Consider the following 13166-nt stretch of genomic DNA (forward strand, 5'->3'; position numbering starts at 1 on the left):
CCATCTATCCCTGACGAAAATGTTTACAGCATTGAACAATGTGGAACATTATATATATAAATAGCAGAAGCCGTGACAGACAAAATGCACAGTAATTAAAAACAAAGCACACGTATGAAAGCGGAAAGAGTACACTGCATACAGACAAGGTTGGACAACTTTGGAAGGAAGCCTTTCAGAGACGAATATGTAATAACATCATAAGCTAAGAAATTCTATTCTCGTACTGTTTGTGGAGATAAAGATAACCTAAATATTTCATTATTTGTTCTATATTCACTTAATTGTTTCAAATGTGTCCTAGTAAATCAAGTTTCCGAATGTGATAGTATTCATTACTGCAAAATTTCAGAGCTCCACACAGACGAAAGTGAGCAGACCTTATCCAGGAACCCCCAGTGGGTAGACCAGCGTGTCTTATCACTTCAGGGAGAGAATCGAGCTGTTGATATTAATAAAAACTAATCTGATAGCCTTGCTCAGAGTGCCATCTAACATTGTTATGTTCAACTATTAAATGCTTTAAGCGTAGCATATTATGCTGTATTATATGCCTTAATGCAAATGAGATGCATATGCAAGAAATAAGTGCCAGGCGAGACGAATCGGATGAAGCGTGCGAGCGAGCAAAGATAGGCAAATGCTTTTGTTATGTGCACTGCATTCCATAAGGATGTGATTATGTCAATGCACGTTAAAGGTCTCCAGGTGGTCGAAATTTCCGGAGCCCTTCACTGCAGCGTCACTCATAGCCTGAGTCGCTTTGGAACGTTAAGCCCTCATAGACCATAAACCCACAAGCAGTTATTCGTGATTCACTCCAGGAGCATTGCATCCCCGCGACGGAGAATTTGTCGCCTCGTGGCTCTTTTCCTACCCCGTATTTCCCCGTCTCGACAATTTATTCCCCCTTAAATTGTCGCTTGACGGGCGCCTTCTCGGAAGGCTCGAAATGTCGCTGCACTGTCCCTCTGGTGTCGAACTTCCATTCCTCGCTCTTAAAGCGTGCCTCCGATGACGACGAGAGAAAATGCATGTTGCGCACTCCTAAACGCAGCGGGTGAATTTATTACTCGCTCCAAGCACCGTCCCGCGTATAGGCAGGGACAGGGACGACAGGGTTGTTGAGTGCGAGAGGGTTGCCCGCATTAGTCACACCCGTGTGCACACGAGGCGCACCTTGTTCCGTAGGCACGGAGAGGTGCCGTGCACCAGGGAAAAAAACGAAAAATAAACACTGGGCGCATGCGATAGAAAAGCAGCGATGATGTCTCGGTGCGAGGCGGAGGGTCGGGGCCGAACGCTTGGGAACAACCTCGCGTCGTCGATGCGTTCCTTAAGGAAGATAAGTCGTCATACGCCGATGAAAACCGTGCCGCCAACACAGACATACGACTTCGCTATATAAGAGGTCCCACTTAGAGCCTCCTCCTTGTATGTCTTCCTACAGGGTGAGAAAAGGTATCGAGACCGTGGAAAAGAATTAGAAAAAAAAAGTATATAGGAAAGAGAAAGACGCTTGCAACGAGCGCCGCGAAGGAGGAGGGAAGCGAACGCTGGAAAAACAGAGATTATCGCTTAAATGGCCTGCTTATAGGGTTGCGTCGCGCTTCATGGCTGTGCCTAGGACACCGTCGTTGGCAACACCGCTCGTGCCACCCATTACCGAAGGCGGAGGTGCGACAGCAACTTATATTCATTCCGGGAGGATAGGGGGAGGGGGAGCGACAGGAGTCGCAACTTTTCCTTCAAGCATTTTCGCGAAAATGAATGGCGTTTACGGCAGGGCTGCACTTTAGCACACTCTTTTTTTACCATCTATACAGGATGAGAACAGATAACTGACTTTCGGGAGGACAATGACTCGTACCTCGATGCCCAACAGGCGAACAAGCACTCTGGGAGGGACAAAATTTGTAGCTTGAAAAAGCTCAGCGTACATAACGCGCTCTGGTGATTGTAACACATGCGTTGCACGAAAACCTTATTAAATGATACAAACTATAACATTTGGGTTGTGACGAAAAGAAGCGACGTGTTTTCATACCATCTGCGTTTTCCTTTCCGCCGATGCTCTTCCCCAGTGGGATGTTACACAACAGAACAAAGAACCACTCCATGTTTCACAGCTAGTTCAGTTTTTTTAAATATTTGCACTATCCTGACAGCCGACACTGCGCATCAGAAACAATCACAACCAGTACGAAGTAAGAGGTCAGCGGGTTGTGCTTTTTTTTTCTTTTTATTAAAGGAAATGGCGCAGTAACTGTCTCACTTCTTGATGGACATCTCAACTGCTCCGTGAGAGAAGGGACGAAGGTAGTTGTGAAAGCAGAAAGAGAGAGAGAGTTGCTGTAGTGAAGGGCTCCGGAATATTTTCGTCCACCTCGGGATCTTTAAAGCACAGCGACGTCGCACAGCACAAGGGGACCTTTTGCATTTCACCCCCACCGAAACATGGCCGCCGCAATCATGTACAAACCCGGGTATTCCGGCTAATTAGCCGAGCACCCTAAGCGGGTTAGTATAACACCACTCCTAAGAAGCACGACAGATTCCAGGCGTTGCTCGCGATCGGTAAAGGGGCGCTTCATGGCATCCTAAAGGACTTTCGGAGCGTTCACAGTTGCATGGTTGGCAGACTACAGCGCTTGGCGTAACGTGCACTTCTGTAAACCTTACGGAGTGTTACCTAATCGTCTTGTTTGCAACTATAAAGTCAAATTCTTAATAATCTCTACACAATCGTTTCGGCCTTCTAGGTGAAGAATGTATCATAAAATTTATTATCCTCGGATTAATCTGGAGGTTAATGGTGGTCGATCTACCACACCCTCGTGGTTCGGAGTCGTTTAGTTATTCTGACACGCCATATATATTTTTCCAGATTGTTGCCCTTTATCCTCTCTTTTTATTAGTGTAAGCCATGCTCTGTGACCTTCAGTGGAGAGACATCGCTTCGAGACACGAGTACGCTACAGTCCAACTATCCCTTTCAGCCCTTGTCGCTTGTGCAAAAGTACAAGCACGAGAAAATGTTCACGTTTAGTGACTTGGACCATAACCACTTTCGCTTAATATGAAGAGCACCGGCGTGCCTCTTCCGGTGTTTTAACTGCGGAAAGAACCCGAGAAAGACATCCAACGAGAAGGTCCTGCAGGACGCACAACTATAGAGAGGCTTTGTCTACTCTGCGAGTCAGCACTCACGTCATGGCGATGAAAGACGACAAGCTGACTCAACTCCCGTGGCCGTTGCCCGTTCCGGGAAACGAAGAAAGAGGGAGGGCGGAAGAGAAAGAAAGGAAGGAAGGATATGAGGCAGTGGCTCCCTCTTGGAAGAGCAGGCTGCGTTCTCTTCCATTCCCTGCCGCGGCTCATCTCACTATATCCGTGCAGCACACTTACAAAGAAGACGGCATTACATGTCTTTGTGGTGGAATTTCTAAAACAATCAATTCGGTTATCTGTTGCAACTTCTATAGAGAGGCGTGCCATCAACCTTCTCTATAAATCTTACCACGATTCCCCCGATGCCACTGCCTCCACAGGTGCCTGAAGTAGCTTTTTGCGAACAATTCTAGTTTGTAATATAAATGATTAAATTTGTTTCCTTTACAGACGTTACTGTATATTTTGATTTCTAAATACGTTCGTGATAAAATTGGAACTGTCAGCAAAATTATTGGCGTTAAATAAATGCTCTTTTTTTTTCATCGCAGTGAAGTATAAAGTGCATTATATTACCGTTTCTTCCTTCGTGAAAACAATGTTTTGTGACCTGCTGCAACTTCAGTGTCATGAAGACCAAATGACAAAACTTGAAAGTGAAATCCGCACTGTGGCCAGATTCAAAACTTGTCTTGAGGTTGCCGCAAGTCTGATGAGGCGGTGACAACTACTGAAATCAGATCATTAGCAGATAACACAGGAATGCGCAATGAGCGCTATTATTTCGACTAACTGAGTCTCAAAACAAGTCGCCATTCATGTAGGCAGGACCGAAACGTCAAAAAGGATGAAAACGAAAGAAAATTGATGTCGAATTGCGCAGTTAAAAAACTGAAAATCGGTATTAGAGGAAAGAAAATGGCGCAGTATATGTCTCACATATCGGCGGACACCTGAATAAGGGATAAACAAGGGTAAGACAAGGGATGAAGGAGGGAGTGAAAGAAGAAAGGAAGAAAGAGGTGCCGTAGAGGAGGGCTCCGGAAAGTGCGTAGTTAGGCCAAATGCGAATTAGGCGCACTAGCAGTTCGGTTTTCACTTCGGTTTCGGTGTACAGACCAGTGTACAAGGATGGCAGTTGTTCGGATGGCGACAATGGTTTAATGTCCATATATGCGGAATTGGCCATTCTCTACATTCGTAGATCCCTGGGAGTCTTCCTACCACTCTTGGCGCAGTGGTGCAGCGATAAAGCGATGCGTCTCTGCCCATTTCTGGCAGGTGCTGCCATCGGTGGGACATGGGTTGCGATCCAGGTTGGCCTTCCCGAGCAGCCATCTGACACGGTGTATAGGTTGCTTGGTATATATAAATACACATACCTGCAGAGAAAATGGCGCACATCACACAGTGCTGTCTCCACTCCACCGCTGTCGTCTGCATTCGCGATCCTTGTTTGGCTTGGCAAAGCTTGCACATAAAGAAAATTAAAATATGAACATTCGCGACAAATCGTAAGGTATACATTATGCTAAAATTTGATTCCTAGTACGTTGTAGCTTTGCAGACATTTTCTGTAGAAGAACGCCGTGTACCAATGTATTGAGCCCGCTAAATGATATTGAATTCGGTGCGGTTCTTTATAAGGTTGCGCCAACGGTAACTTCCATAATCGCTACTAGACACACAGTGGGACCGCTTTCTTGTTACCTTTCGGCTATTGAAGATTTGCCAAGGCATACTTCCTAAATGAAGTTAGCAGTTTCTGGCATCTATCCATGCGGCGTAATCTCGGTTACTCACACCTTTTAAGCGGACAAAGTGAAGGAGTGAGGGGTTTCGTCAAGACGTAGATATCAAGAAGCTAACAGCCACTGAAACACAGGAAAGCATAGGGGCAGTAACTTTTGTGAATATATTTCAAGGGTAGCGTTGACTAGGGTTAGAAAAAGTTGGAGAAATCTATTAGATTGATGCAGAGGAAATGCGATAGCATTTTTTTTTCACTCGCCAGTCTATTCCAATTCTGATTTCATTGTCTTTCACTAAGCAATCTATTCGAATTCTGATTGTATTCATTCCGTTTGGATTCCAGTGATGCTTCTATTCTCATTTTCTTTCTAGACGTAATTGGTTCCCTTGTACAATTTTTCTGTCATTCTTACTCCGACCTCATCCTCCTGTTCCCTACATGAAAAGAGGAGTATTTACCTCTCTCCACATGCCAGAGTTGTCAGGTGGAGGCATGACACAAGCGCCGGGCAGTTTTCACCTTTTTGACCTTCTTAATGCTGTCGCATGAAAATTAGTAGCTAATACACAGAAAATATTTGTTCAGAAATTATCAGAAAACACAACCACACCGCAGACTTGATTCGAACCAAAGACGGCGGCAGCTGTCTTCCTTCGTACTATGGAATGCATATTTTTTGGAGATATATCTCAGCTCTCAAGTGTGTCAAGTGACGCACGTAGAACTACAAGACATGAAGGTACATGTGGAGGAAATACAACAATACTTCACTGGGGGTTGTTTTTCAATGTTGCTGCGAAAGGGGACACAATACAACAACAAATGAACGATATTAAATCGCCGCTCATAGCTGGGGACGAACACAATTGGCTATTTGGCACCTATTTATTGATTTAGTGAAGCTAGATATGCTCACAGCACCTGTTGCAGTCGCGTCTTCAAGAGCTACCGACTAAAGGAGCCTTCCCGCATGTGCGCTTACCGTGATGAAGCGCTGCTCCTTTTCGGGCATTGGCGACGCTGCACGGGTCTTGGAGAAGGCGCAGTTCAAGCGGCAGCCGCATGCATCACAATGAAGAGCTTTAATGGCGGCTCTTCCCCGACCGGGAGAATGTAATTCCGCGCTGGCCAACGCCGTCACCCGCTTACCGGGGGCTGTTCTACTTCTTCTTCCCTCTCTTCCTTTCCTCCCCTGAAGAAAGCGAGCTGAGCCGGACTTAGGAAAAGCTGCGCCCCGGCTTTTGAAAGCGCGTTCCTTTTTTCCTTCCCGCCTTGTTCCGCGCGCGCTATGTCTCGCGCGGCTAATGGAACGAACTTTGTCTTTTTTGCGCTCAAGGCATGCATGCGAGTGCGGGGTGAAAGTAGTATTCAACGTGTTTGTTTCTTAGCACGTGGGAGTCGTATTAGACAACCTTCCCAAACTTTGTTTACACGAAATGCGGTTTTACCAGTATAGTGTTTCTTGCCCTTCTTCTTGCTTGAAGATATGAACAATTTTTACCAGCGGCTCTGAATATTCATAAACTAAATTATGAGGATAGTGCTTATAAGAAAAAAAGAACAGTAGGCGGTGAAAAATAAGCAGGCTTAATTTCATTTTAATTTCACTCCTATTAGTAACGTGCAATGGTTCCTCACATATCAGTAGTGAAGTGTAGTGATACATGTCTTTCAGGAACCGCGAATGACTGACTGTACGAGTACAAAATGCTCAACACGAAAAATGCCACGTCATTTGCACCTGATCGCTGCGGTTTATCTACTCAGTCTTGTCTTTCATTTGCCCTACTAGCGCAGTCTTTGCAGTTCGTCGCTGTTCCGGAAGTTGGTTAGCGGTGCCATGCTTTACATGTACAAGCTTGAGAAGCGCCGCAATCTAAGAGTTTAGCAACTCCTCTGGCTATGGTTACGATTAATATTCAGCCATGTCTGTTTCTGATCTATCCGCAAGGAAAGCACTCTTTTTAGCAGTCTTACAAAAGCGGCCGTCCCTAAAGCGCAACGTGAATTTCCCGCCTCACGATGTGTACCGCACCTATCGTTCACTGTCCGGCCCCTCTTTAGGCGAAATCCTCCGACACATTCCCTTCGCACGCGGCGTGCAAATTTCGACGATCGCAGAATGCATTCAGAGTACTTACTCGGGGGGCGCCAACTCCGTTGTCCTTCCTCGGGAGTCCTCAGTGTCAGGTTGATGGGGTCGCGGCCCCGGCAGACGCTGTAGCCGGACCATCGCAGAAGCGCCCGGGGACCGAACAGAGCGAACCGCTCATTGATGGATTGTTCCTGGAAGAAGCTCCCAGCTGGGGCAGGCGTCGCGTCGTCTCCGCGGCTGCGTCCGCCGAGGCGGCATTTGCATGTTAAGTGCTATTTTAGATTCAGACCGAGCTCTCTTTGTTCTCGCGCCCTCCTTGGGCCTGCTTAGAAGCTTGTCGGATGACGCTAGTGGACACGCGCCCCGGACGCTGCCTCGCACTTTTCTGTGCGAGCTGGCAAATTATGCGCAGTGAGCTGCATTCTGGCAATGTACTTGCCTTTGAGCCAGATGCTCGGTGTAAGCCTCGCGTTAGGCAGGGGTCCCCTCGCGTGACGTCACTGACTCAACATACCTCGGCCACCTTCTTGATTCTTTGCTACAGTGACAATAAACAGCTTCTGTGTGATACTAGTGCATTCACGGGACCGTATTTAATTCAGTAACATACGAGGAGAGACGATGCCAACAATTAAGCGCTCGCACAATTTTAATATTCTAGGCTACAACGACAACTCACGCTGTTTGAATGTCAGCGACTCAGATACGTAAGCGCATGTCTAAATTTTCTTTTTTACCTTAGTATAGTTTACGTGCCACCATACTCTCTTTGTAATCATTGTCTTTATTTTCAGGCAAGTTTTGCATCGTTGTTTACGGGTGAATTTGCCTTTATCACATTAGGCTTACACATTTTTACCATCATCCTCGTACCTACCAACAATGCGCAAACCCGTTCAAACAACCTTCGCTCGCATAGCATTTTCAGTTTCAGCCATTCTTGTCAACACTGTCAATCGTAGTCGTGCTTTAAATTTTTTACTTCGCAATATCATTCCGCTCCTCTTTCGGGAACGTAATTCGTTGAAGTAAGCCTCGTTCGCGTCACAACACAAGCCTTTTCATATTATGCTTTCGACTGTCACTATCAGTGAGCCCAGTGGTGGTTCTTCCTTTCACCTAAAAATAGAAGAAAACACGGAAATATCTAACCGACATTAAGTGCTGCATCAATTTTCAAGTTATGCGGCTATACGACAGTCAAAGCATGAATGCACTACACTCAGAATTTTCATAGAAGCCCCTGTTTCATTCGCATGCGCTGTTGTTCAAAGAAGCACATACGCCTCTTTTCCAACTTTCTTCATCTTCCAAAAAGTAACGCATACGTATTCGTTCGCACTTGCGCTCTTCACAACCACCCCTGTTTTCCGGCGATTCCCGTCTTCTCGAGTCACGTGACGCAGCCATCTCGGTGTCCTCGAGCAGACAGACGTACACACAACTTATGACCCTCTTGATTTATTGTTACTGCCAACGCATCCGATTGCGCGCCAGCAATGCACTCAACGAACTTTGAGCTACGCGAAGTTGAAAAACACACGCGCATAAAAAAAGGCAAAACAAGCTCCGGGAGATTCCAGACGTCGCAGACTGCGTCTCCGGGGGAGCGTTCGCAGGAGCGGCGCTCCTCGTCCGCGCAGGCAGACGAGCACACCTTAAGGCAACCGAGCCGGTCGTAAATCAAGCGTTGCGCGCGCATTTTCGGCCAGTCCGTGACAAAAGCTGCTAGCGTTCCGGCTCTGCCAAGGTGAGATTTCCATGCCTTTTTTCCGAACGCAATATTTATCACACACGCGAGCGGCGTCAGGCGCGCCCGCTTCCAGGTTCGCTCCCTGGTTCCCTCTGGACACTATGGAACCGGAGAGTTTGGAGATAGAGCAAACAGGGCGCCGTATAGACATTCATGTCGGTGGGGTATGGATGGCACGAGTACGTTCTTCTAACGATTGAGCACTGGTTGCGAAGAAACCCGTTATTTTTTCTGGCTGGCAAAAAGAACGTGAAAGCTAGTTTCTCTTTCTTTTTTTAGCAGTTTCGCTTTCCTCAATGTTAACAGCTATTAGAACTTGAGTTACCTGGAGGGCTTAGGAAAACGCTCCGAGATGTAATAAAAATCACAACCGAGTGTGGAGCTTTTCAGACGCTGACACGAATGTATGATGGTGTGAGCAAATCCCGTTTTCTCGGAGTAGGAAGGGCATGGTGCTCTGAATAAAGCCATCCTAGTCCGCGCTGAAGGACCTACATCACCTAGATATGCGTAAAGGAATGGTGGTGAAACGAGGAGGCTGTTAACCAGCTGACACAGGCGCAGCTTGCTAACCAAGCTTTTACAGCTCGTGTTGTCACTGCAACACGCTGCTGCATCCCATCACGCACGTAGTGACAAGGTTCTTAGCACGAAAAACACGACAGCAGAGGGACCTGCGATCGCGCAAACACCTCGGATGCCACCTTCTACTTCGTGTTTTTTTTTACAAAACCTCTATTTTTGTACCTTCTTAAAAATTTTTGCCCCTTGCATCCTGTTCATCCGGTATGAGGCTGTCGTGGGCCAGATTGACGCTACTTTTGCACACAGTGTAGCAATGAAGGGCAAAAAGACTACCGCATCGACGATATGGCATGGCTTTCTACGAACACTACCAACAGCACATTCTTAAGCCTTTTTTGTTTTCTTCTGTGGAGTTAAGATTGAGTAAAGCCCCGTTTGTTCTTTTTAGGGGTGACGAAGTAATAAAAAAATTGTAAACAATGAAATAAATAGTAAGTACTGGAAATATTAAGAAATGTTAACTAAAGTGAAGTTAGTAGCAAAGAAGTACGACCAACGAGCCCTGCCTGAAGCATTGCTAGCCAACGTCCGCTCCCCCCACTGAGGAAGGCACATGCTCATCTCCACCCGCCGCGCTGGCTCAGTGGTTAGGACACTCGGCTGCTGATCCGGAGTACCCGGGTTCGAAAACGACCGCGGCGGCCGCGTTTCGATGTCGCGAAACGCAAAGGCGTCCGTGTGCTGTGTGTTGTCAGCGCACGTCAAAGATCCCCGGGTGGTCGATATTATTCCGGAGCCCTCCACTACGACACCTCTTTCTTCCTTTCTTCACTCATTCCCTCCTTTATCCCTCCCCTTGCGGCGCTGTTCAGGTGTCCGCCGAGATGTGAGACAGATACTGCGCCATTTCCTTTCCCCTACAACCAATTTCATTTCATTCATTTAACGCAGGGGCGCGCAGCATCCGCTTCGAGCGCGTGGACGTCCCAGGCGCCGTGATCAGCGGAGAACCAGTCCTGCTACTCTGCGAGTACAACCTGGAAGGCGCCGAGCTCTACTCGGTCAAGTGGTACAAGAACAACGTCGAGTTCTACCGGTACCTGCCCAGCGACGTGCCGCCGGGACAGAAGTACGACCTGGTCGGGCTCTACGTCAATGTGAGTCCGCGGCGGCTGAAGCTACTCCCACGAGTCGCCTCTGCGTGCACGCCTCGAAAGAGGCTCAAACAGACCTCGCTCTGTACAAGCTGCGTCCACTTTACAGAGAAAGACCCAGAGCTGAAGAGAAAGTGACCTGGCCATAATTAGAGAGGAAAAATGAAAGCAGATGAGGAGAGAAAGGGCGGGTGCATGCGAGTACCAGTAGAAGGTATAGGTAAGGGCACTGCAGGCTAGGCCTTGTTTGTTTAGTGTATCAGCCGCAGTGGCTTAGCGGATAAATAATGTTTCTTTTTTTTAGCGAAGAGAATTGCACTTGTGTCTGTATATGTTTCCCTCCCTGTAATGACCCTCATGCAGAGGGTTAACAGTATGAATAAATAAATAATGCGCTGCGCCTATCGCACACGAGATCGCGGAAGCCGCATTCCAGAAAGGAACCACTGCTGTCATTTTGCTTCTCGTCAAATAACTCCAAGCGGCAGGAATTAAAATAAGTTATCTTCTTCGTCTAGAACAGGCGTAAGCACGAAATTAATTACAACAATGGTGTAGCTTACTCTAGGAAGGCTCATAGATAGTGGTAGCCGCACTGGGTCGCTGGCTAATTCCTTGGGAAGCTGTATACGCCAGTGCTTTCGCCTCCATCTCTTACTCTGCCTGGGCAGCGCTCATGGTTGCCGTTGCTGCCTTCGCGTCTTGAATAGCCACCGCCATCAGCCGCTTTTACAAGTATTACCTCGACAGCGCGTTCGGGGTCTCTCTGCGCTCCTGGCGTCTTACGTGTGGCAGCGGTCAGCTGCTTCTCTTCTATTTTTCGTACGGCGTAGGGGGCTCAACGTCCCTCGCCGCTTTCACTGTTTGCGCCATAGCACTCGTCCTCTCTTCTTCTGGCCTAGGAGCCAGGAGCGCGTTAGGCCACCTTGGCCGCCTTCTCACCTTCGTGTGCGGCTACACATAAAGCTGCTATTGGCGACAGAGGCGAGCCTTGCTATCCCCCCAATCATCTGGCCACGGCGGCAGCGCGCTACTGGCGCAGAGCATTTAAAGTGCAGAGCGAACGGCTAAACGATGACGGCGACGGTGATTTAACCGCGAGCAAGTGACTACTAGCACTGGCCGTTAGGAAGCGCAGAACAAACATGTAAGCAATAACATGTTTGTTCGACATATGTAGCACGAAAGGCTACCAATTAGAACATGTAAAGCGAGAGGCTGCGGCCATAGCATGCCTGGTATATGGGATTGGGAAAGGAAGTTGCTCAGTTAGCGCAGGCACTGGTTTGTATCTCTCTTGGCAATACGCTACGATAAAGTATTTTTTTTATCTATTTACATGTATAATAATGAAGAAGTTGATGACTGGTAGCTGCGCCGGCTGTTTCTTTTCACAAATTTTAAGAAACCACTTGTAGTGGTGATGTACAGGTCGACAAAATACAATTACGGTATACACAAGAGACAACACATAACACACAGCACACGCATCAGAAGAAGCATTATTAATTAGCGGGTGAAAGTCGCTGTTAATGCAAAGTAATCACTGGACACAATTATGATCAACACACAGTAGGGTAACATAAGAACGATAATAGTAAGCAAGCACATAAGAGCTTTGCCTTAAGCGAGGAGTGATTTTTCCTGCCGGATACTAATCATAGGGGAATTTTTGAAATGTTTTGCATAGTTTACTTTCCTGTTATAATGTATGCTTGCCGCAGTTTTCGGACGATGTTCGTCTCAGTTTGTCTATAATGGTAGCTAAAGCATTTCATGCTCAACAATTTAAAGTTAAGCACTACGGTGAGCATCATAGTCACTGCCTCGGTTTTGCGCTCAGACCTCCACTAGCAATTATGGTTACTTTACCGCACTGCTTTTAAAAATGAGCGCATCAAGACAAAGCAGTTCTGTAACTCGCCGTGAGTGTTTCTTTAACACAGTAACAACAAGAATATATCTGGTGTTCACCAAACCTGATTAGATGTTTCTGCTGCGCCTGTCGAGATATCTTGCTTGGCCGTATTTGCGATGCATGATTGCCGAAGTATTCGTAGCAATCTTTTGTGTCACTGATCATGATTGGCCGGCGTGCAGCTGTCCAAGTCCAATCACAATCGGGTTTTCTTGGACCGTACGGACCTCAACAGCGAAGGCAGCTACGGCTGCGAAGTGTCCACCGAGGGACCGGAATTCCGCACAATCATCTTCGAAAAGGACCTCAACATCTACGGTGAGTCGGCGGTTTTTCTTACGATGGCTAATGCGGCGATTCCTGCGCAAAAAGTAAAGTTCAGCTTGAAGCTTTGTTGGTTTGCACGGTAAACCGAAGCCGATGGAGAGCCCTTGTTTAAAAACTGAATGTATGCGCTGCACATGCATGTATGTCTGTGCGTGCTAGCGAGCGCTTTGGTGAAGAAAAGCGGAATAAATGGTTAAAGATTTGTGCGGTTATAAATAATGCATTAGAACTTATCAATGTGCTTTTTGGCCGCTTTCTAAGCTGTGACGCAATTTCGACCTTTATCGTTACTGCCCTCAAAAAAATTAAAATGCCCTATTAGATGCCTTAAAACTCGCTACAGCACTGCGGTTTCAATTTCCATCCTAAAGTTCCGTCAACGAACTGTCTGTAGTTTGGCTAAATGATGCAGAAAGTTGGGCGAGCTGGTTATTCGTATTTGAAACATAGCACCACGTAAAAGCCAGCGG

General features: G+C 47.0%; 1 pseudogene across 1 annotated transcript in view; it reads left to right on the forward strand.

Annotated features, from left to right (window-relative positions):
- The window catches only part of LOC144125814 (uncharacterized), a 173134-nt pseudogene that overhangs the window by 143019 nt on the left and 16949 nt on the right, over nucleotides 1–13166 (forward strand). Inside the window, exons 2-3 of the transcript XR_013313419.1 lie at nucleotides 10249–10454; nucleotides 12552–12687. The product of XR_013313419.1 is annotated as an uncharacterized LOC144125814 (transcript). The remainder of the gene's footprint in view (nucleotides 1–10248; nucleotides 10455–12551; nucleotides 12688–13166) is intronic.

The sequence above is a fragment of the Amblyomma americanum genome, chromosome 3 (assembly GCF_052857255.1).
Source record: "Amblyomma americanum isolate KBUSLIRL-KWMA chromosome 3, ASM5285725v1, whole genome shotgun sequence".
Lineage (NCBI taxonomy): Eukaryota > Metazoa > Arthropoda > Arachnida > Ixodida > Ixodidae > Amblyomma > Amblyomma americanum.